We start from the raw sequence: 24,687 nt of genomic DNA, 5'->3' as shown, positions 1-24,687 counted from the left end.
CTCATCTTTAAATTGCAGGTTTTTCCTGGCAGAGTATGTTCTAGTCGTTTTGACATTATGAATCGTCAGTCCAGTAAGTACTCCTACACTTTTCTGTGAGATGGTAAAGCAATGTATTTAGACGTGTATACATTGGAAAGCAGTTGTTTTCTCGACTCTTGAAATCATAGCTGCTGATATTACTGTACGTGCTTACTGGAAAGGCCCTGTGATTAGAAAACCCAGCTGTTAAATATGTCCTCTGCATAAAAACAGGGATCTATAACCATGATTAACTCTCTGGCATGTTGTTGTGCCTGACAAGCTCTCTGTTGAGCAATGATTAACAGCGAGTGACTCTACAAACTGCTGCTAGCACATTATCACAGTGTTTAGATTAGCCAGCCCCTCATTGAAGCCATTACCGCTGTAGCTAAGCTAACAGTCGTCTTCGGAAGCTGGACAGCCAGCAGCCTGTGGCCCGACAATTTACAACGATGACAAAGCTTGGCAACCGTGCTCTAAACTTTCCCCAAAGTTTCATTCAGGGCCAACACATTTTAGAGCAACTCAGAATAGTATGCCCACAGGAAAAAAAAATGTGATTCAACTTGAAATATGTGGGAAGTGTCGAGGCCAAATCTCTGAGTGTAGGCTACGCTATAAACCTTAAACTAAGCCGATTTCATTAATGTGACATTAGCATTTGTAATGAGAAAAGGGGGAAAAACCCCTTGGGACATCTTTGTACTGTTACAAAAACCACACACACACACACACACACACACACACACACGCATGCCCACGCACGCACAAACACACACATAAACAGACACACACATAAGCCGCAATATCAGACACTAATTTACATCCATATTACACAAGAATCAGAAGATGCAGCCAAAGCACAGAAGAGAGGAAATGTATTTGCTTAGGTTTTATAATGAAATATCGCAGCTTAGTCTCTGTAAACTAACTGTGACAGTTAGTAAATCTGTTCAACCTTTTCTGATGAACTGAGCTGATAATTCCAGACAAATAAAGCCTGGCATTCACTCCCACTCTACCATTCCAGACGGAAAGTAGGGGAGGAAGACAGTGTCAAGGGCATATCTTCAACGATCTCATCATTTTTATTTTAAACTTGCCAGTACACGTCTGCGGTACTCCCCGACTCGGAGCTCGTGTGATGTGTGACGACATTCCTTGTCTCTTCTTCGACAAAACAATTGCTTACATTAACTTGTTCTGTCCCTTTCCAGACTCCGCAGCAGTCCTGGCAAACATCTACATGTTGATTTGTTGGGTAAGTGACTGTAAGGTTTTTATTAAGTCCATATTGAGCTGCACATTTCCAAATTGACCAAAATAGCTTCAAGGCCTGACCAATGGCCCTGTGTGATTAGTTTTACTGTTGTTTGTGTGAGCCAGTGACGTCGGGACCTACTGACCTGGAGATAAAGCTGAAAACCTAGATTCTAACTAACAGAGAGATAACACCCAGTAATGGTATGTATGGAGAAATGTGCCATTTTTATGTTTTCATATAAGTAACTTTCAAGATTTGTTAAGAAGACACATACATCTACAATTACAGCATTGTTTTCTGAAGTCATTATATGCGTGATTACATGATTAAATATGACAGGAATTATCTTTACACAATGCAGTATAGATTGCAGAAATAGACTGGGGTTGACATGTTTGGAAATGCAAACCTATATGACTGTAAGAACATTTGAATATCTTATTTTGTGATAGGGGTATTACTGTAATATGAGTATTGTCAAAAGGAAAACTGTGCATAACAACCACGTGTCACGTGAGATATGATGAGGTGAATGTTATGTTGGACCCATCAACAGCGATCTAAAGCCATTTAAACAACAACCAATAGGGAGGAGTTACTTTATTAGTTTATTATTAACTAGTCCATTTATATTAGATCCAAGCCTGCATGTGTCCCCATACCATATACTAACTGCAGGTATGCCTTTGGGTTTGGTTTGTATCCAAAAGATTTCATCACTTGACACATTTTCTTGTGAAACACTGAGACATTTACTGACTTCAGTGACACAAAGCCGTGTAATGATGTTTGATTCCCCCAATAATCACTATAATCTATAGTCTGTAATGACAGGGTGAAAGGTGCCTTGTCTGGAATTACAAGTAGGGCAGGGCAATATATAAATATTACATCAATATCGTGACACAAGACTAGATATAGATTTTGGATATTGTATTATTATAAGTGTTGTCTTTTGTTGTCTAAAGTCTGCATTACAGTAAAGTGATGTGATTTTCTGATCTTACCAATTTTTTCTAGTTGTTCTACTATTTGCCTTTACCCCATTGTAGGGATCGGATCGGGTATCGGCACATATCATGTTATTTTTACAAAATCAGAATCGGTATTAAAAGATCGGAGGAATCAAAACAACAAAAATGGCCAGGTTTTTCATCTATGTTGTTCATTGTTGCCTCCGCTTTCCAATGTACTGTAACCGAGCGTCCTGGGTTCGCCTAACTGAGTGCCGCTAATGAGCAATAAACGGACAGGAGTCGAGACAACAGGTTAAGCGGCCACCACTTCTCTCTTTATTCCGAGCAACACAGCCACACCTAATGGCGGAACCTCGCCTACCACAGCCCTACGGCAAGTCTGGAGGGACAATTTGTTTACAATTCAGAATCTGTTTACATTTTGTGCTGCTGAACCACGATAAGCTTTTTGGATACTATTTAAATAAAAAAAAACAAACCTTATGGGACAACTTGGATGCATTCTTTTTTTTACGTCTTAATGCTTTGCAAAGTATTGTATAGGACTCGGTTTCAAAATAAAGGACTCAGTATCGGAGCGGATGCAAAAAAAAAAATGTGATCGGGACATTCCTACCCCATTGGTCATTATATCCACATTACTCATGATTATTTATCAAAAATCTCACTGTGAAAACACCAATAGTCAAGTCTTCAGTATTGTCCATATTGATATTGAGATATTCATTCATTCATTCATTCATTCATTCATTCATTCATATCTGGTCAAAAATATTGGGATATTTGATTTCCTACATATTGCCCAGCCCTATTCAAAACCCAAAAATAAGGTGAGACGCCGTTTGAAACATACCTACAATGGAGGAAATAAGTAACACGTCAATTTTTTTTTCCCATTCATATATTTCCAATGCAGCTATTTCCATCAAAAGTCACTGAATAAAACTACACTAATGAAGAAACTGTAACATTTCAGTTCATAAGAAATGTGGGCAAGTAAGTGACATAAAAAAGAAGGTATTGAACATGTTAGATGAAATTTATTTAGTACTTGGAGAAGCCTCTGTTTGCAATGCCAACTTCAAGACACTTCCTATGTAAGGAAACTAATTTCTCACAGTGTTCAGATGGGATTTTTGTCTATTCTTTCTTAGTCTTTAAATCTTGAAGATTTGGGGGGGGGGGGGGGGGGCTGCTTGTGAATCTTAAGAAAGAAGTTTCACTTTCAAAACTTCAATAATTAGGTTATCAGTTCCCAAACCTCTCCTGAGCATTGTTAGAGGAAAAGGTGTAACATAGTGGTAAACATGCCCCTGTCGCATCTGTTTTTGGGAACAAGTTGCAGGCGTCAAATTAAGAATTAGCATATATTTACAAAAAGCAACGACATCTAGTGTCTGTACCATATTCATTGCACAGAGGTAGAAAAGAATTCAGAAATATGGCATTTTGTTCTTCTTTATGTTTTTAACAGCATCTCAGCTTTTTGGAATCAGGATTATACAAGACTACAAAACTAACAACAATATATTTTTTTTACCAGATGACATGCATCAAAGGCCCCTGATCAAAATGAAAGCACAGACAGGGATAGTGGGTTTGTGTCTTAGACCACAAAGGCATTAGGACACCCCATATGCAACATATTTTCTCCCATAAGTCTGTGGTTACATTCATAAAAATCTGTTGCTGAAAAATTTGTGTTTTCTCTTTTTATGACAGTGGAGGGAATTTGTCGCAATTGTTATGTAACTTGCCAAAATGCTTACAGCTGGCGAGCATGTATCTAGAGCAAAGCCACTTTCACTTGTTTCCAAATGTTTAGATGATAAATTAACGCATGACATTCAGTGTGAACCAGGAACAATAAACAGGCCACTATTAATTAGTTTAACTGATTCATGTTAAAAAGTTTAGCTTTTCAAACTCTGATAGTGTCAGAAAAATATGTATTGACGTGTGTTCAGTTGGGACACACAAAAATAACTGTAAAAGGTGAAGTGCTAGAAAAATACCAAGGAACGGTGTGGCACAAATACATCACTGCTGTGTGTCTGTGAAGAGTTTCTGACAAGACTTAAAATGACATCAAGTCGAGGAAATTCAAAATTCAGCGAGCTGAGATTAAGACCAGAGCTGTACAACATGGTGGTCACCGCAGTTTGCCTCGAGGCATGCATAATGTTACTTTCACGCGGTTTGTTCTTTCCTTCTCTCTCGCTGCTCTGTTATTGTGACATCTGATTCAAAGTAGTTCTGCTCCCAAAAGATTCAGTGAATGATGTTTACAAAGTAAAGATGTCATTGTCCAATCCTTGCGTTCTTGTATCAGTGGCCCCTGCCTACCTTTTCATCATTGTCAAATGACAAAATCAGGGCAGGATATATCTGGCAACACACAGAGAATATTACATCTGCTTGGATTTTTTTTTCAAAGCAGAGAAACTTAAATTTCAACTGAATATTTTACACGGATGAGAAACGGTTTTTATTCCCCGCAGTTCAACGTGTGATAAAATATGATACTTTTGCCCTAACATGCAGAATAAAAGATAATAAATGAGCGTCATAATGGGAAACGGCTTCACTCTACCATTTTTCCAGTATCACCTTTCTCCTGCTCTATCCAGGACACTTTTCTCCCCCCTGGGGGCAAATGTAGAAGACCCTTTTAAAAGTCCAGCTGTGCCTTTAAAAGAGTTTTGTCACACCAGCGATGGGGTGCTTTGAAATGCTGTGCAGAATATCCACAAAATAGAGCTCCTTTTTTTCCCCGTGACATGGCCCTATTTCCTGTGTCACCACACTTCCTCTGTGTGATTTCATACAAAAAGTCAAAATATTTGAGCCTCCATTGTTGACTGTGTCAAACCCAGCCTTGACATTACTGCACTGCAATCACACTCCCACAGGTGGATACACACGTGACTGTAAATACACACACACACACACACACACACACACACACAGACACTGACACACAGAGTTACCTGTGTTAGACTGAGTGTCACCATTGCTGTATTCTCATGCGAAACTATATCCACTGGCCCATCCTCTGGATCCTATCACTTCCTTATAGTTGAACCGATCACAACGCCCCCTGTTGTTACCTGATATTACTTAAGGTGGAGCTAAGGAGGGATAGGAATAATAGCTGCGGCTTTACATGAATGTATGCTTGTGTTTGGTGTGTGTTTCTGCGCCTATGTCACGACGAGCAGATTCCTTGTGTGGTGAGGCTGAAACCGAAGCTGCCTGGGCCTGCTGTTGATAGCCGTGTCTCACCCACTCACTGCCCCAGAGGGAGTCAGGACCAAGACCACTGCTCAGGGTCTGTCTGTTCACACACATGAAACACAGGCTTGGATTACACAGGGCTCAAATATGACTCATCCCAAGGAGGGGGCGGAGGAAGGCCCTCTCTGTTGTTTTGCACAAATGCACGCACGCACACACACACACACACACACACACACATACACACACACACACACACATAAGGAGACACACGCTGCCCGCAATCATAGCTACATCACAGGCTCAGAGAGAGGACCTTGTGGTTCCACACACCTGCCAAAGACAGATGTTAAGAATAAATCAGAGAGAAGCTCCAAGTGAAGAGAAGCTCCACACTGCCGTTAACTCCACTAACTCACTACACAGTACACTAACTGGAGAGCAAACAGCTGCACATGACAACACACACCAGTGATGAAAGTAACAATAGCATGCGTGCACCTGACACGCATACAGAGAGAGGCTGCACCGTGGTGGGAGAGGGAGTATTTTCCAGTTTCCGTCTCACAGGCTTCACTTGTATTTTTTGTGTGTTGTTTTTTTCTTCAGCTCTGTTCTGTTGCTGTGTAACCAGCTCCCATCCTCTGGAGCTGAGGGTTTTTAAGTGCAATTGTTCTGGAAGAAGCCGAAATCCTCCAACGACAGACAAACAAGTCACAACAAGGCTGAAAGCAGTGTGGGCGGTTTGGAGAGGAAGCTCTCTTTTTTTCCGCTGCTGACTAGGTGAATTTCATGATTTCTTCATTTAAATATAGCACCACTGGGTTATAGAGAATCAACACGCTCACAAAGCCTGCCCTTTAAGGAGATGCGTTGCACAAGAATATACTGAAAACAGCTATTTTCGGAGACTGTGACCTCTAAAAGCATAAATCAAACACCAGCACAACATATCCTACATCCTGTCAGTCAGTGTGGCACACTTCCTGGTTCCAGAAGTCATGTGTCAAAAAAAGAAAACTCAGATGCATCCAAAGAAGAGCTTTTGTCAACGCTGGCAGCCAAGACTATGGGCATCTTTTGTCGCTTGGGGTTTTTTTTAGCCTTTGTCGTCTAACAGGCTGGGAGAGGCAAAGTGGTCTGTGAAAGCAGTGTGTGTGCATGGTATGCATGTGTGGCATGTGTGTGTGTCATAAACAGACATCCTTCACGCTTTGTGGCCCAGAAACAGGATAAAACAGTGAGTTAACCAGCAGCGTACTGACATTATCTCTTCTTTGCTGTCCTGGAATGCCAGCCTGCTGTGAAACTCCGAATGTGTGACGTCCTGTCACACCACATAATGTTTCTATGTGTGTACGTGTGTGCCAACTCAGGAAAGGAGTGCATGTGGGTGTTTCGCTTTGTCTTTCCGCATTAAAGGCACAAGGCCAAGTGTGAATGTCTAGGTCTTAATACTTGATAAATCTTCAAATACTGGAGACCATGAGGCTCACAGAGACTATGAAATTAAGTTGTTAGAGAAGTCCAAATCCAAAGAACGAGTCAGAAAAGCAACAAACAAATAGCTTTGAAATTTAATTCTGCAACAGAGACATGACAAATGTGTTGAGAGAGAGGGCTGATGGATTTATTTATTTTTAACTTTGATCCAAGAAAGTTTGCTCCCGTCCGTGCTTACAATCACCGGGCAAAATAAAGCCCAACTCTGGCCCTTGTGATGCCGATGAGCCTAACATCCATGACTCAAGAGGTCAGGCAGCCCATCCAGGCTGAGCATTAGGGGTTAAGGGGATGAAACCAAGTGTGAAATGTGAGAAGACAAGCCAACATGGTTTCTCAGGCAACAAATAGAAAGGCGACAAACATATCTCTGTGACTGCGAGGAACGTGAGGTATGTTAGGAAGAAAGACTGGCACGTCATCCATGATTCATATGAGAGCAAGATGGAAAAGGAATTAGAGTGGCTTTCTGAACTGGCTGAGTTTAGACATGTTAATCAGTAATAGCCTGTTGTACTTCAGACGGGAGGAGTGTGAGCACATTTGCGTGTGTGTGTCTCTGGCAAGTTCAACAGCACTTGGACTTGAGCTGGTTGAGGCAAGAGAAAGCTCCAGACCAAGAGATAATCCATCTGGACTGTTTCCTTACAAAACATATGGAAAAATGCAGAAGCTTTTTTTTTCCTTCCTTTTCCACCCACAATAGCTATTAATATCTTGCACAGAACATTTGCTCATGTCCCACTAAGGACTGGAATTCCTGCTGAAACACAGTCATCTTGGTGGATTAGAAAGAGGCGGTCAGACATTTTCACGCACTCGCCATATGTATTCTGTCTGTGCAAGGATGAGCATATAGTGATATAAACACATAGAGCAACTGGCATGCCATAAATAAATTCTCCTGTCCCTCTCTTTCTCACACACACACTTTAGATTTAGGTAAACTGAAGTGACGTAATCTGAACCTTCACACACGACAAGTCTTAGTCCGCTCAAGTCATTTAAACAAAGATAGCCCTTCTTTGCCGCATTGAAAAATAATTCACTCCAATATCAAGGACCCCTAAATAACCACACCAACTTCCTGACAGGAATTGTTCACAGCAGCGTCGAGAAACCTGTGTTAAAATGACAGCGCTGTAAATTGTTTTAATTATAGCCGACACAGATAACAGCCTGTGGAAACATCAACCTTTTCTTCAAACCTTCTGCAAGATCCAAACATACAGTATTCCCTGGAAAACGCGGTTTTGTTGTATGTGTGTATGAGAGTGAATGTGTGTGTGCGCGCGCGTGTGTGAATACAATATTCATTTTGCTGCAGGAGGACAATCTATGCATAACAATGAGAGGCGCTAATGAAATCAGCCATCAACCTGCGATACATACATATTAAAGCAGGACCTCAGAGTGTCATTCGCTTAGTGCATCATTTGTTCCCACTCGTTTTTTTCTCTCTGCCACCTGACCTTTAGAGTATGTACCCCCCCCCCCCGCTCACTTCTACACTCTAAAAATAGGACGTGTACCTGCAGTACCGTGGCATTATGCATAACATGCATGTGTGTATGCAGCATTGCGCGGACATGGCAATACATTTCATGCGGGATTGATTTGTGCACTAAGAGCAGGAAAAATACAATCATTTAGGAAGTAAATACAGACAACTAATGTATGGTTGTTCAAAGTTTAGGGGTCTAACAACCACCTTTAAACAGATCAGCATCACAAATGGTAACCACTGTCAGAGCTGTACCTTCAGTATAATGTCATATCATCCCAGCTGCCAGGGAGAGACGCTCCTCCCTTCCCTCTAAGCATGCTTCACAGCTCTGGTCTCTCTGTCTCTCCCTCTTTCTCCCTAACCCCCACCCCCACGCTGGCAGGGAAATGGATCCCTCCACCTGACAGTGGCCATTTTGAGCCTTCTCTCCTCTCCTCTCTACTCCAGCTTCCTGGTAAACAATGGGAGAGGGATAATTGATCAAACAGCCAGGGAACCCTCCGAGCAGGGGAAGGTCACCGCCCGCCAGCCCAGCTCACTAAGGAGGGGAGGAGGAGGGGACTGGGGGGGGGGGGGGGGGGGTATGTGTGTCAATATGTGTATGTGCATTTGTCTCTGTGTGTATGTGTGTGTGTGTGTGCATGCATGTATTACGTTTATGCATGTGTGTGTGACCAACTGTGCAAAAAAAAGACAGAGGTAGAGAAAGACAAAAAGTGGTGTGTGTATATGTGTGTGTGTGTGTGTGTGTGTGTGTGTGTGTTGTGAGTGTGTGTGTGTGAGTGGGGGGTGTGGGGGGGTCTCTCTGACGCTCTTGAGCTGCCATTTTTCTTCCCTGACAAAGACTCCATCTGCCACAGAGCCATTTGCTGCCTCCCGAGTCGGCAGAGCATTCCGCACGCCGTGTTCACCTTGATGTCACCTCTACACAGCTCACGCCTTGCTGACGCTGTACACTCACACACTCACACACACACACACACACACACACACACACACACACACACACACACACACAGCACATTTCTTTTCCTCTCGTATACGCACAGACGTATATGCTCATTGTCTCCCACTCACAAACAAACACACACTTTCAGTTTCTGTCATACATACTATCTTTGCACACACACTCTCTCACACACACTCACGTACACACTTATTGAGTGTGTATCTGCCCAAGCAGCGGCCCTCCCTCTCCTCTGCATGGCTGATATCACTGTGCAACCATCAGCGCTGTGCATTGTGGGAGTGTCTGTTGGGGCAGAGAGACGCGACAGGGGCTGAGGGATTCACACGCCTCTGAAAGACAGCCAGAGGGAGAGAGAGGGAGAGAGGCAGGAGGGGAGGGAGGCAGGGAAAGGGAGAGAGATACGGAGGGGGCCGGTAACTGGAAATGAGAGATGGCATTTTAAAGAGGAAGCTGAATTTCACCTGCAATTACCGTAGCTCCGGGGCACATGGCTCGGTTAAGAGACATTTCATTCCAAAGCCACCGCGTATAGCTGCCGCACTGAGCCCTGAGAGGCGCATAAAGAAGGAGGGAGAGAGAAAATAGAGCGGTGGAAAACTCTCCTCTGCCCAAGATGGCCCTCAGCAGATGCAGTGATGAAAGAGAGGAGGCAGCCAGGGATGTAACTGGTAAATGAAACCCAGCAGAAAAAGCTGGAGAGGAGAGGAGAGGAGAGGAGAGGAGAGGAGAGGAGAGGAGAGGAGAGGAGAGGAGAGGAGAACTGAGGAAAGAGGAGACAAGGACAGATAAAGAGACAGAGGAAAGAAAAGGGTATCTCATTCAGCAGGCCCCAATTCGGCCATCTGCACACCAGACCAGACAGCTGAACTGGGCCTCAGAGAGCACACAAACACACACACGCACACGCACACACACTGAACAAAGAGCAAATAAAATCCAATAAACACAGTACTCACACTCTCACAGTTAAGTACAACGGAAAGCTGGATGTGTTTAATGATTAATATCATTCTTAGTATTCGTTCCTCTCTTTCGATGAAACCTTCCTCCCTCTCCCTGTCTCTCTTTCAGAACTCCAAATGGAGCAGTAATGGTTTCCCCGAGGCTCTATGTCCTGGCTAGTTTCACCAGGCACACTGCTGTGTTTCATAGGAGAAGTGTGACTGCACAAATACAGTAATGAGCCCTCACTGGGAGCTGGGGGCCTCCTGGCACTGCTAATGGCTCCTCTGGACTGCAGCTGTATCCAGGTTACAACCTGGCCTGGCCGACAGGCCCTGGGACTCACAGGCCCAGCAGGGACAAACGATTCTCAGCTACAGGCACACACTGAAGTCAGAAAACCAGGTGCATGGTGAACTATGTGTTTGGTGTGTGGGTGTTTGAAGTAGGGAAAGAGGAAAGAAGATCTGGGGTGGGGGTTAGAAGGGACAGGAAGCTGTGGAGGATATCAAGAGGCAAGGGGCCACAGTGGAGACAGAGACCGAGGAATAAAGACAGTTGAAGAGATGTGGTTTGGCCATAAACGCAGCAGATAGACCCAATAAACCTGGAGGCTCTCATAGGGCAACAGCTGGCGTCGGGTGAGAGTGGTGTGCGTGTGTGTGTGTGTGTGAGTGAGAGAAAGAAAGAAAGAAAGAAAGAGAGGGAGATAAAGTGAGTGTGTGTGGGCTGCTACTAATAGCCATATTAACAAATTTGATTATGCTTTTAAAAAGTTTAAACAAAGTGTATATATTCAGTGAACACAACAGTTAAACTAGCAAAGATAACAAACATTACATGTAAAGTGTCACTGCGTACTGGCAGGTTTTAACCTTTAAACCCAATTAAACATGTGATGGATTCATTACTGCATACTTAAATTGAGTGGCCAAGTACTGATCAACGATGCGTCTTTTTAAAGGTCCACTGTGTAGGATTTAGGGGGGGATATATTGGCAGAAAAGGAATATAATACGTTTGTTTTATCTAGTGTGTAATCACCGGAAAAAAAGAATTGTTGTGTTTTTGCAACACATTTTCTGCCCAACTCGCCAAATACTGCCGCTCCGTCAGTGGACGTACATGTCAAAATATGCCGTGCTAGGTACCCTCCTTTGTCTGTTTTGGATGTTCATTGACTGCAAATCAATTTACACTTGTTACAGGAATTGTGTCTTTTCAAAATACACTTCCATTTTTCAACAAACCTACAATGTAGCTAAAACACTTTTAGGTTGGCTGCCTTAGGTTTGAGCAACAAAAGCATGTGGTTAGGTTAAGAAAAAAATGTCATGGTTTGGCTTAAAATTTAAACAGTGACTGAACAGTGAACTCCCAGGGGTGAAAGTCAGGAGTTTGTTTGACCACACCACCTCCTTTCCCACCCACCCTATACGGATTTTCTCGCTCTTTGTATTACAGGAGTTGCTAGCAGTGTAACAAACTGTCGTGCATATCATACCACCATGAAAAGTGCCTCTCTATATGTGTCTGATGCCGACATCTACTGAAAAACCAGAGGTACTTGACAACTTGGGCTGTTGCCCACTGCCTCTAAAACTGACGCACCTGATGCACATCATACCACAAAAGGTGCCTTTGTGTGACATTCTCTGATGCTCAATACTAAAGTGTAAAAAGTAACGGGCTAGTTTTTGTTACCTAGGAATGAGCCATTTATGTCTGCATAGGAAGTGGGTCCTCGTCCACGAGTCCACCATGTTTCTACAGTAGCCCAGAACAGACAAACCAAACACTGGCGTTAGACAGGGATAGGGAAGATAGGGCCATTTTCCATTCCATCTGCAACGTGCCAAACAGCATCAGAGAAACACTGATGTGTAACGTGAAACTGCTTTATTCAGTGTTTCCACCGATTAACTCACCAGGTGCATTTGTTTTTGAGAGGAAGAGATCTCTGCGGATAATTCGGCTACCGGTAAAAACCTCCTGAACAATGACCACTGAAGGAAATCTAACTGGGAGAAGTTTCAGCTGTTTCTAATTTGCAATGCTCACAGCTAGATGCCACTAAATCCCTCAAAATCTCACACACTGTTCCTTTAAAACAGCAAAAATGTCATGCTACAGTACGTGTATGTAAATGTTCTATAATGACGTCCATCAAGACATCATAAACTTTATATTTGATGAATGGCCCAGCAATAAAAAATGATAGAGAATGAGCATGATGTGATTGCTAGGTTGGTAGGTAAGTACAAGTGATGGCAAAAGCTTGACCATCTCTTGTTTTCCAACCTTAGAGCAAAACAGGCATTAGTGCTGAGTCCAAGGAGCTCATATTGCAATCCAGTTTGTGAGGGGCTAAAAGGTTTGTGATGTATGGTGTTTAAAGGTCCACTACTAATGTTTCATAAATTACTGGCATGCAATTATGTTACACCATGACACCCAAAACTCAGCATTGTGTGTCCAACATCTCCCCTCTACTGCTACAACAAACACATTAACACACACACATGCACAGAGACCCACTCCCATTGTTGCCCTCTCTGGGAAAGCTCACAGCTTGGGTTCTTTAGCTCTTGTTTTGTCTGGCCCTCCATTCAAAATGGCCCCCTCATGACCACGCACATTATCGTGCGGGCAGGCAGCCCCCGAGTGGACTGAGGCTCCCCGGGTGCGAGCAGTGATTCATGGCACAAGGGTCTGTAAAAGAGCAGCCTCGCCCCACGCTGCAGCCCTTCATGGGGACAAGGAGAGCAGAGGCTGTTTGGCAATCGGGGTGAATGAAAAGTCTGGCTAGAGGACTGAACCCTGTTGAGACCACGCGGACCAAGGGAGGCAAAGGGGGAAATGGTCAGTGTTTTCTTGTGTGCAGAGAGCGCAAGTGAAAGAGACAGAGAGGCATGAATGGGTAAGCCCAAACTAATGCTGCGAGTGTGTCTTGTTGAATCTACGCTGCTCCCTATCCCGAGGACAATCTCGCAGCAGCTTTTTAACAATCTTAGCTTCGAGGCAAGTGCAAAGTACTAAATGTTTAGGCGTTATCTCTAACACTTCCCCAATCTAACAGAGCACCAGTTTAAAGGGCACTGGGAGAAAAAAGACACTGTGAGAAACAAAGAGGGCTCATGAATAAGAGCTGAAAAATGATAGTAGTTGCTAGGATTGATGAAACCCTATTCAGGTCTTGTGACAGGCAGCGAGACACACAAATTCTTTCCCCTCAGGCTAGAAGGTGTAATTTCCCCTTCTGCTGTCACAAGAGCCGTGTAAAAAATTATCTGTAGCTCAATGACTGGCTGCCTCCAAGTAATTTGTAATGTACAACATGAATGCACAAATATCTATCTATCTATCTATCTATCTATCTATCTATCTATCTATCTATCTATCTATCTGTCTGTCTGTCTGTCTGTCTGTCTGTCTGTCTGTCTGTCTGTCCATCCGTCCATCAATCCGTCTATCCATCCATCCATCCTTCCTTGCAGATCAAGACACTCAGAATAGAAACACTGGCATGCTGCTCCGTTGTAACACACGGTGGGATGCGGATGGAAATGCTGGCCCCACAGGACACACACGTACACACACACATACACATACACACACGCACACACATAAAGAGCGGACTGCTGTGGGGCTGACGCAAGACTATCTCTGTCTCACGTGTCTCTCCCCTACGGCCGCCCGCTGCTCCTGACCTTCGAGATGTTTTTCTCTCTCCTTCTCCCTCTCCCTTTATTCCTCTCTATTTCACACTCGTACAACACACACACACACACACACACTCACTCACTCATTCTCACACACACACCAACACACACTCCTCCCTTCTCTGCACACCTTCCAGCCTCTCAGTATTTTGTCATTAAAAGGCATTGCATTTCAAGCTTGGATCAAGCAGATGGGGCTGCGTAAGCATTGCTGCTCCTTCACGCAGCACCTTGGCTTAAGCACAGACAGTCCACATGCATTACAGCACTCCTAAATACATGCACGCAAACAAACACACACACACACACACACACACACACACACACACGCCAACATGCACACGCACAACCTTCCTGGAACCAGAGAATCATCCTGGTTGTGGATGGCCGCTTCACGTGGGTACTGTGTGTAGCTCAGTTGTGTAACGCCGAGCTGATGTAGCCGAATACCTTAAGACATGCTCTACAAAACAAGAACGCTAAACAGCAGACAAAGGTATCATCTCACAGCAGAGAAGGCACTAATATATTTATTAGTCCTTTCTGGAGACCAACGGTTTGTGCCTTCTAGTGGCAAAAGAAAACACAGACAAATATACTCGCAGAGTTCAATGGGTTCACAATACACACACACGCCACACACACATACGTGAATGTAATATAATTATATCTCCGTGCCATTAGACACATTTCCCTGTCTTTCTTTCATTTTCTCTCAACATTTGCATATTCCTTTGGGTGTTTGAGTTGAGCAGCTCTTTCCTTTTTCCTTCTCTTGTCTTCCAAGCAACAAATGTCAGCTAATTACACCATAGCTGTTTGGATGAGCTCCATCTTTCCCTGTGCTCTGCTGTGCTTGTTCTCTGTGGGGCTGCAGGAAAAGTCAGGCAGCCAAGACACCAGTTAGGAGCAGCCAGCGGTGGGGGTTGATCTACAACCCCCCCTGCGCCCCCCCCCCCCCCCTCTCAGAAATTGATTCCCCAAGAGAGGACTCATCAATACTTATCACAAATGATACAACCGGCTCGCACCAACCTGCAGGGGATATAATGTATCATTCACAGCCAGGCAAGAAGCAGTAACGGTTAGATAGAATCAGGTCTGGTAACATACAAGGCTAAAGAGCCAGTCACGGGCAAAAGAAGTATTTCCCTGAGCTCCGCATTCAGTAAAAAAAGCCTCTCATAAAAGATCCCATTTGATCTGGTGACACACACTTGCAGGCACAAGGCCATCAAGTCAGGCAGGAGAGAAAAGTGCAAGTCATTGTCTGTGCGTGGAACAACAAACTGCCACCTTGGTGTGCGTGAAGTGAAGCCTTGAGGACGCAGCCGCGCCCCTGAGCACTGCCAGCTCTCGCACGGTGAGACAACACAGAGAGCAAGAAAGAAAGAAAGAAAAAGAAAGCGAATAGGACACAGAGAGGAGGGGAATAAAGCTGTACGTAGTAACACACATAAACAGCTACACACAATCCAAGATCTTAACCTAGAAGCACTGTAGGGCACGGTTAACAACCATTTACATTCAGCGTTGGCTCTGAACAGATAGCAAAGTCAAAGGATGTTTATTAGGCGCGTACGTTTCAGACAAATATTCTGATTAGAATGGGAGAAATCTAATTAATTGCTTGATTCACTGAATGAACCCCGAATTTGTAATGTAATCATAACAACTGCTTTTCAAGGGGCTCTTGTTAAATTTAATTGGGGGAGAAAAAAAACATCCTCTTTCACTGAATGAATGAAAATCAAATTAGGCCTGAAACTGGAGGAGTCTGCAAGTTTGTTCTGGCGTGCCATGAAAAAGAAAAAAACTGTAAAAGCAGAAGTGTGTGACAATATGTATTTTAAAAAGTCACGCATCGACTCTTTTGTAACATGCAAAAATATATATACCAGAGGCGCGGAGGAGAGAAGAGGAGAATACTGTCTAGTATACTGTGTACTCACTGTTAGAGATGTCTTCAGCTCTTTGACATAACTGCTGTAACACCTGGAGAAAAAAGCAGAAACAAAAGATCAATGTGGTTCAGGTTAAAATACAATCTGACTCATAGGAGTGAAATGTTTTCCCAGCATGCTTTAATTTACGCGATAATAAAAATGGTTCGATTAAACGCAATATTGTGATAATGCTGCAAGTTTTTCCTTCTGAGAGCCTGGAGGGGATGAAGCCCCCTAAAACTACCCGTGGATATCAAAGTTACAGTCACACAGCTTAGCATTTGTGGTTTTCAGACACATCAAACAAAAAAGTGCAGTGACGTCTGAAACACAGCTGTGGCAGCGCACGCATACACACACACAGAAAGATATTCACACACACAAAAAGTCTCTTTCTCCCCGAGCCCTTTCTTGCAAAACCTGTTTGTTAGAAATGGATCTAGACACTGGAGCTTTGAGTGTGAGGATATTTTCCCCAAACACAAGACAGTTCTTGCAGAGAACCAAGCCTTACCAGCGTTCTCACGCCCATCTCTCATGCATTGTCTCTAAGGCCCTCCTGTACTCTTACAGCCTGAGCCTAATCTGAGCAGCTCACCATAACAGACGCCACCCTGCTATGTATATCATACTACAGCGAGTGCACACACACACATTTTACAACTTTTATTTAATAATACACACTTATTCTTGGATGTGAATAGCATCTGACTGATGCAAAGCTGATGATGACGGTAACAGTTACAACTTGAGTCAGCATGGTTAGATAGTATCAAAAACAGTACATGCAAACTTCTCCACAAACACATGCACACTGACATAAGGAAGCAGGCTCTGATAGACATTTCCAGACACACCAACAGTGTTATAGTGTGTGTGGGTAGCTATCTAACAAGGTTCTGTTGACAGTAAACACATCCATCTGGTCACCAGCAACAGAATCAAGTCTGGTGGACACTTCATCAGCTCAAATGTGGTCAACTATTACCGTTACACAGCTCTACTTTTAATTCAGTGCACTCATTTTAAAAAGGACGTCATTTTAACAGCTGCTTTACCTTCCTCTTTTTCACTAATTCCTGGAAAAGTCACTTGTTGGGAATGATTGGCATGCTAAAATAAGAAAACTGAAGTTCATGAGCCTAACTGGTTTTGTCTTTCTAGATGCCCTCCAGTCATGTCAAAATCTGTGGCACATCATGCAACGCACATCTGTCATTATGGCTAAATTTGTCATTGAACAGAAATCACCTACAGTGGCGGTGTTGGTAATAACCTCGCTGATCGAACTGCAACGCTTCCCTTCATTATCCACACTCTTACGCAGACAGACTGACAAACACACACACGCATGCACGGACTACAGACACACACACACACACACACACACACACACACACACACACGCACGCACACACACACACACACAAATACTTTGATAACTCATCGCAGTGATAATGATAACAGAGAGCCAGGTAGGCTGAATTCATCTTCAGCTTTTTCATAAAAGCCTATTAGTGGATGATTAAAGGATCTCTGCTCATAGGGCTTCAGCACAGAAAATGATTTGCCAGCCACGAGGCAGGTGAATTACACTGGATAAGAAAGCCAGTGCTGTCTGCCATCATTTGCCTGACTGAGAATCAGGCTGTTAGTCTATTAACCTCATTTTACTGTAAGATCTCACCAGTTTTACATCAATGGCAGATGGATAAAATATCAAAAAACACACACTTTCCTTCCCGAGCCTAAATGCCTGTTTCCTTCTTCCTGCATTTTCCTTATAAATCATGTCAGTATATGACATTTCCATTATCAATTAATCTGCAGATTATTTTTGAAAGAATTGTTTGCCGTATATAATGTTAGAAAGTAGTAAAAATGGTTTTTTTAAATGTTGAAAAAAAGCCTAAAAAGACGTCTCCAAATTACCTGATCTGGCTGACTAACAATCCAAAACAAGATATCTTGTTTTCTACCACATCAGCCCAAGAAATTGTGTTTGTATGTAACTGAAATGCTTTCTTAATTAAGTTGTAGTAGCAATGTTATCGCTGCCTGGATTATGTTCAGAGACAATGTTTCTTTCAGGTAAAGAAACACTACATCCATGCACCACATAGGCTTCAGAAGAAGGTAGTTGAGGAGAAAGGCGGGCGTACCAAGAAAAGTACCTTGACACCAGAACTTCAGGTTTACATTCAGACTCTTCTCTAACAGTTCAGGCAACACAGGTACTTTGGTTAGAGTTAGGGAAAGATCGGGATTTTATTAACATTTAGACAGAAACTCTTGTCCTTGTTTTCATCAACAAATGCACTTTAGTTAAAGTTAGGAAAAGATTGTGATTTATATGAATTGTTAATTTAAAAATAATGTGTTGAACATTTTGCTGACACATTCAGTATCAAGATTGCTGCGACTTGCCAAATACCTTGATTAGCAACAATTCCTCATTAAGTCAACAGAAAATGTAATTTTCTCACGATTACGTTTCCCTCTAAACGCATTTGCTGTGTCAAATTAGTTGTATATAAACACGATTTCTACAAGACGGCATGAAACAAAAGTGAAGATCCTCACAAATGAGATGCTGGAACGACTTACAACACAACATTTTCCTTAAAAAAAAAAACTACCTAAAACCATTAACTGATTAATATTAGCTGAAGATTTTTAGATCAACTAATCAGCTCTATGTGATGTATAAAAACTGTCAGAAGGATATTTACAAAGCAAAAAGGTTTACCCAAGCATTCATGTAATGATAGAATACATGCAATCACATGTATTAAAGTTGCAAACAGCTACTTGTTACAACCTATAATGAACAAAGTGATATAACAAATTATTGCCCTAAGTTACGTTAGTGAACTTTTAACTTTCTGAGTAACAATCAAAATGTCATTTTTATTATAGCCATCATTACTTAGTAATTTCCATCTAATTAACTTTAAAGGCAAAAAAACAAACGGGAAAGAAAAAACAGGAACTAACTGCAAAGTTATAATTACCTGCATTTACACTCCAGGCATGCTTACACATGGACAGTGTACAACAGAGCTGTTATGACGTCTCTCTGAATTGTTTTGTTTGGTTTCCCTAATCTACCCTTCCTTGCCTCAGCCACACAGATGTTGACTTTACTTTAGGATTCATACAGCGGCTCTCAGGCATCCGCGCAATACAAGGGTCGGACTTTTGTAGCAGCCACAGAGAGAGAAAGACAAAGAGAAGAAAGAAAGAAAAAAGAAAGAAAGGTCACCATGTTTCATGTGAGCCTCCATTATATTAAAAAAAACCCTCTGTTGGTATTTGAGCATGGAAAACAAGTGTACTCTGAAAATACACATATTGAGATTGGCCTAAAATCCTTTGCTTTTTAATATTTGATGCCTTGTTAGAGGAGCGACACTGGTGAGGTGTTTGTCTCTGTTGTCTCTGTTGATCTCTGGCACACCGGCCTGTGGGAGTGAGCTAGCAAGACTTGGCCGCAGACATTTTCCTGAAGCCCCCAGAACAAAACAGGCAAGTCTTGACAGTCTGTCCGCCACCGAGTCGTCACACAATCAGTTGCAGGAAACCAATCCCTAAATAGCAGTGATTCATCTCTTCATCACACACAATGCCAGTACACAGTGCACAAAGAAGCTCTCTCTTCCCCTCTCTCTCGCTCTGTCTTACCCTATCTGCCCCCCCACCCCCTCCTGCCCGCCCGCCCCCCAGTGTGGTCTCTCATGCTGCTTAAAAATAAGTGCTTCTCCTAGCTTTCTTTGCCCTGTGATTTACTGGCAGTGTTTAACTGCAGGGCAGCATCTTTTATTGTTACATGATCTGGGGCTGAAAGCTGACAAAATGGAATCTCTGTGCAACTACCTTTGTATGTGAGTAAGTGTATGTTCGGGGCAAAGTAGAGAGCGGGTGGAAGAAAAAAAAGAACTTGTGTGAGAAACGTTTGTCTAAGTGCAATTCAAATCCTCCCAGCCTCCCGGTGCTGTGTGTGTTTGTCATTCCACTAAATGGTTTCTTCCTTGACTTGATGGAGCAAGTGCCATCTCAAGGGAACGGGTTACACCACACACACACATAGTAAAGCGCTCTGAGACCGGCAAAAAGCTCAGAACATTAGTGCAATCCATTTGTGAGAGATAGAATATATATATATATATATATATATATATATATATATATATATATATATGAAATACCAGGATTGTGTACGTCTGTCTTTTTTGCCTGTGTACATACGCATGTTTTTGTGTTGCCATGATAACTCTTCTCCTAATGGCAGAGAGCCCGTTGCTGCATTAGCCAATCCACTTCCTTCTCTTGCCTTTTCTCTGCAAAGATAAATCTCATTCAGATATGCAGTCAACCTGGCCTCACTGGTGACTGTCCACAGTTGCATTCTGGAACAATGATATCAGTACAGTATGTGACCAGATCATCACCAGTGGATAATCAGGCCCACACAACAGGTTCAGTGTATCGTTACAGCTCTGATGATCCATCAAGATGACGTGTGAAGGTCAGAGTAGCCGTGACCAACACAGCTGTCACATCTCCTCCCAGCACCCTCTTGGCTAACTGGCCTTCCAAAACACTCAGCACAAAACACGGCCAAGTGGGCAGCGCAGGGGCCAAGGCCAACAGAACATGCCTGGGCTAGGCTTGTATCATGACATGATTACCCCCTCCATACAACAATACGAGATGTGGCGAAGAGGACAGTCAGAGCTGTTTTGGCGTAATGACACTGCAACTGTGAAAGGGAAACTATGGGCATGCCCCGTGATGAAAAACATTACGATGTGCATTAGTATTGGCGTTTTAAGATTTAACTCAACACCCAATACAGCCACAAATTTGAGTGACGACCAGTTCTGTTGTGGGAGAGGAAAATGCTACAGTGGAGCTGTGTGGAGAGCAGATGTGAATCCACTTTGATTTCAATGCCTCTGTGTGTGTGTGTGTGTGTGTGTGTGTGTGTGTGTGTGTGTAGCTTCTATTAAATGGATCTGCTGTCTCCTTGATCAAGGGAGTCAATAAAGGGCCAGTCCTGTCAAACCCTCAGGGGTAAGAGTGTATGCACATATGTGTCTGTGTCCGTGTGTGTGTATGTGCGTGTGCGTTATGGTCCGAATTTGAAGTACTCTGACAGGTGAGTGATTGAGTGCTTTCATTTCCCTCCAGCGACAACAAGACATGCACACACAAACACATACATAGTGGCACACTGCACACATATACACACACGCACAGTGGAGGATGGAGAGAGCAATAGAGTGAGGGAGAGCAGGAGAGAGCTGTTGTTTCCTAAAGGATGCTGCTCCTGCCTGCATGCTTAAATTAGCTCTAAATGTTTGGATTACACACGGGAGCTCTCACAGAGGATTTAGCAGCCATAGCCTGGAGTCCAGGGGATGTGTGGATGTTTCCATCTACATCCAAACACACACGCACAAGCACACACACACAGAAAGTGTCCTTATAGGGATCACAAACATATGTCACTCAATTATCGCTCACTATTTTCTGTGAACCCTCGACAACATAGCATGAGTTGCATCCATCCGGCTCAGACAAAAGATGGGGGATTTTAAAGCAACATACAGCTCTTAAATGTTGTAAACAGCAACAAGACACTGTTCCATTCACCAGGTTTTTGCTATGGGGGGACAGTGTCTCCACATTTCACTTTTTTAAGAGTGCAGTCTTGGCTTCTGTTGGTGGGGGGAGGATAGGATATGCAAGCAGACGTGGAGACAGGGAGAGAAAGGAGGAGGAAAAAGAGAAGGGGAACGAGGGAGGTCAGCGCCCCCAGTCTCAGATAAAGGCCCTCTCCCTCCCTTCTGCCTCGGCTTTCGAAGCCCCTGCCAGGATCGAGAGGCGTCTCACGTTACAGCTGTCTCTCAGTGTCATCGTTCAGAATGAGAGAGCACAAGCGAAAGAGAGCAAGAGAGACAGACAGAGTGTGAGAGAGACAGACGGAGAGAGAGAGAGATAGAGGGAAAGCGGGACAATGCCAAAGACGGAGCGGGGCTAGGCTTTCATAGCTGGACAAGAAAAAAACAACAACAGCAGCAGGTTCAACTGGGTGAGGAAGCCCTTGTGGTTTGGCTGCCTGGTGGCATTTTTTTAATAAGTAAAGTTAATGCAACATAAATTCTCACTACAGTGTGGAAACATTTCGAAATCACTGAAATGTGCTTTGACCTTTTCCAGACAAATTATTTCGAAATGTAGTGTGAACAGGGCTAGGCAGATCATTTCCTTTACACCACCTGGGACTAACTGAACACTTCCTAAAAAGAAAAAGAGGAGGAATAAATGTTTTAATACCCTGTTTTGTGTCCAGTGAGAACAGAGAAACACACTATACTCAGAGCAAGAGATGGTAATGACTGTAAGAGTGCGTGCCATAGGGCTTCTGTGGATTAGACATCGTTGAGTTGCCTCTATACACATGAGTATCCATTTTTAACCTTAAAATGCTAAAAACAGCAGCTTGTCCCACGTCCAATAATGACTAATCCAATGACTGCTAGCATTTCAGCGTGCGCTGCTAACAAGGTAAGGCCATCTAGGTCAGTACTGAGTTAAGTTAAATTTAGAGTGAGTGCTTATTTCTTTTCTGTAACTTTTTCCGTAGAGATATGAAAGATGGAAAGGGTGCTGCATATGCAGATTTTCACTCCAAACTGTAGCGCTTACACAGCCGACACAGTGAGAGCTGATTGTACCAGTGTGGTTTACAAAAAACATGGTTCTGAACAAATACACATATAGCTATTGCACAGCTCAAAACTGCTTTCCTATTTGTTTTTCTCTATCCTTGTCATTTCTCGTGGCGTTCCGTAGGAGTTAAATATTTAAAATTCTGGCTTAGCTTGGAGCAGGCTTTGCCAGCACAGCTAAAATAAAAAGCCTTTGTGGCAGCAGTGACCAGATTTTAAATGCTGAAGAAGATCAATAAATGGGGGCTGTCGAGGCGCAATCTCATGCATTTGTGTGTATATGTGTGTGTGTGGATGTGTGTGTGTGTGTGTGTGTCCTGTCCCTATGCGTAAATGCCTGTGTTCTGACAGCAAGTGTGTGTGTGTTTGTGTCTGTGTGACTACGTGCGTCTTAACACCCACCAAGGCTCACAGCTCCCCTGCCTGCTACAAGCTATTCTATAGTATCATCAAGAACCCCACTGACCCAGGAGGCACACCAATAGAGAAACCAATATCATTCCCATTCCCACATCCAAAACCTTCTTCCTATTTCTTTTCCATTCCCAGTATCCTTTTCCCATCTGAGCGCAGCCAGCACAGGTGATTTCTAGAGGAAAGTGTAAATACAGGCCCCCTGCTACAGATTGAGAATGTCGAGGTGTGGTAAACATCACACTAAATAGCAGGTTTTCCAGACCTTGTCGACATTTCCATAATCAAGTTCCCACTGAAACAAAATGATGGACACCTCGACGAGACGGACAAGGAGGGGAGGGAAACAACAGAAAACATTTTGTTTGTTTTTCTTAAGAAAACAACATCATGTTTATGCTGTTCCAATACAGCCTGGCTCCGCTAATGTTAAGAGACCCTGAATGTCTCTGTTTTGTGAAGCCAAATAACTTTTATGTGATTTCTTTTCAAGAGAAGAAACGCATTCATAATGTTGCCATATTTTTTTGTTTCTTCTCACTAAAGACCACATTAAATGGATGCTTTCAGCTCACATAAAGTGATAACCTTCTTTGCTGTGTCTTTACCACATGAATATGAGATGGAGACAAACAGTGAATTACGAGGACTTGTATGCATGCTGTTCTGTGGCTCCACAAAACAAGAAGTGCATCTGTATTTTTCGCCTCCCCGCTAATGTAGAAAACAAAAACAGCCCTGAAGTGGAAAAATCATCAGGACCTTTTGAGACTTCATTAAAAGAAACTAGCCTGGACTTTCCAAACAAGGCATCTCTTTGGAGGGGAAAATCAACCTTTTCACCTTGCTGGTGGAAAAACAGGCATCCCAACGAGACAGAGCAAGCACAAACAACCTTGACTTTCATCAAGGAAATTCTCACATTGAATGATAAATAGAGGCCCAGGGGACGAACAGCAAAGAAGCAGCTTATCGCCTTTCCCTCCCAAATTTGGCCGCTCTGTCTTCTGTCTCCTGAAAGTCAACGCGGGGTGACCCACTTGCACTTTACACTGCTTATTGTTTGGTAATTAATCCACCATATGTAATCCATGCAGAAATGTAGAGAAAACTAAACCGGGTGTTGATTTGTTTAGTCTTAATTAACAGTTGGGACTGTTCATTTGTTTCTACAACAGGAGGCATATGTGCCCTATCTCATTAGTTTGGCTTTCAAAACATAGATGCATTTCTCATTATACACACACAGGAAGATGCGTCTGCTCAAATAAAAGCCAGAATATTTGAAAAGGCTCGCGTTAAGAGTGGCCGTCACTGAGCATGCACTTTAGACAATTATTTGTGTACCCTGATGATTATCAGGACATCCAGTGAACATGCAGTGTTACCAAAATAGCAAGGTAACATAAGGTTAGGTAGATCATCTGAGCGCTAACCAACTTTC

At 43.1% G+C, this 24,687-nt stretch overlaps 1 protein-coding gene across 12 annotated transcripts in view; it reads right to left on the bottom strand.

Moving 5' to 3' along the window:
* The window catches only part of baz2ba (bromodomain adjacent to zinc finger domain, 2Ba), an 82,054-nt gene that overhangs the window by 52,342 nt on the left and 5,025 nt on the right, over positions 1 to 24,687 (bottom strand). For all 12 annotated transcript variants that reach the window (XM_049593589.1, XM_049593560.1, XM_049593616.1 and 9 more), the window contains exon 2: positions 16,099 to 16,141. The gene's annotated coding sequence lies outside the window, so the exon portion shown is untranslated. The remainder of the gene's footprint in view (positions 1 to 16,098; positions 16,142 to 24,687) is intronic.

Source organism: Epinephelus fuscoguttatus, linkage group LG2 (assembly GCF_011397635.1).
Source record: "Epinephelus fuscoguttatus linkage group LG2, E.fuscoguttatus.final_Chr_v1".
Taxonomy (NCBI): domain Eukaryota; kingdom Metazoa; phylum Chordata; class Actinopteri; order Perciformes; family Serranidae; genus Epinephelus; species Epinephelus fuscoguttatus.
This window is presented reverse-complemented; position numbering and strand designations above follow the sequence as displayed.